Genomic DNA, 1,360 nt, shown 5'->3' with positions numbered 1-1,360 from the left:
TTACAGACGGGAGTCTAGCATGGTCCTCCAAGAGGCCCAACAAGCAGCTGAGACAGATGAAGATACTTTCAATTAATGGACTAAAGTCAGGGACCCCCGTGGTTGAATTAGGGAAAGGCTGGAAGAAGCTGAGGAAGAGGGTGACCCCATAGAAAGATCAGCAATCTCAACCAACCTGGACCCCCGAGATCTCTCAGAACTGAGCCACCAACCATGCAGCATATACTAGCTGATATGAGACATATCAGTTGACATATATAGCAGAGGACTGCCTAGTCTGGCCTCAGTGAGAGAGGATGCACCTAACCCTTGAGAGACTTGAGGATCCAGGAAGTAGGGAGGCCTGATGGAGAGAGGGGTAGGAAAGTGGTGACATCCTCTTGGAGATGGGGCAGGGGGAATGGGATGAGGAACTGTGGGAGGGCATACTGGGAGGTGGGTAATGACTGGGCTGTAAAAAATAAAAGTAATAATAATATAAAAAGAATGATCCCCATAGGCTCATATATTTGAATGCTTAGTCATCAGAGAGTGGCACTGCTTGGGAAGGATTGGAGGTATGGCAGAATTGAAGTACATTTGACTTCGATGGAGGAAGTGTATCACTGGGGATGGGCTTTGAGGTTTCAAATGCCCAGAGTCTCATTTTTGGCTAGCCAATCAGAATGTAGCCCTCAGCTACATTTCTAGCACCATTTCTACCTGTGTGCTGCCATGCTTCCCCCATGAGGATAATAAGGTAAACCTCTGAACCTGCAAACAAGCCTCGATTAGATGCTCTCCTTTATAAGAATTTCCATGGTCAGGGTGTCTTTTCATAGCAACAGAACACTAACCAAGACATCAACTAAACATTGTAAATAAACTCAAGGACATATAGACAAGACAGAATGCTAAGTTTTCAAAAACTAAGAATTAATAGTTCTCATTGTTATTTGGTTTTTATTTTACTAAAAAATTTCCATGTGATGTACTTTGATCATACTTTTCCCCTCCAATTCTCCCCAGATCCTCTCTACCTCTGTACTCACCAAACATTGTTGTTTCCTTCCTCTCTCTTCTCTCTCTTTCTCAAAAACAAAAACAAAAAACAAGAAGCAAATATTTTAAAAAGAAATTAACAAACAAAAACAAAACAAAACCCATTTAAAACTAAAATCAAAACAAACAGACAAAAGAAAAAGACAAAAAAACCCAACACCAACAACCCAATATGTTCATTTTGGGTTGGCAAGTAATCATGGACATGGGCTTGCACTGGCGTATAGTTGATATGCCCAATAATATTTGCTTGCGAAAAGCTGATTTTTCCGTTGCAATCAAGCATCAATTGCAAATAACTTCCTGGTTACAAGTTCCT

The sequence above is a fragment of the Rattus norvegicus genome, chromosome 4 (genome assembly GCF_021556685.1).
Source record: "Rattus norvegicus strain SHRSP/BbbUtx chromosome 4, alternate assembly SHRSP_T2T, whole genome shotgun sequence".
Classification (NCBI taxonomy): Eukaryota; Metazoa; Chordata; class Mammalia; order Rodentia; family Muridae; genus Rattus; species Rattus norvegicus.
This window is presented reverse-complemented; position numbering follows the sequence as displayed.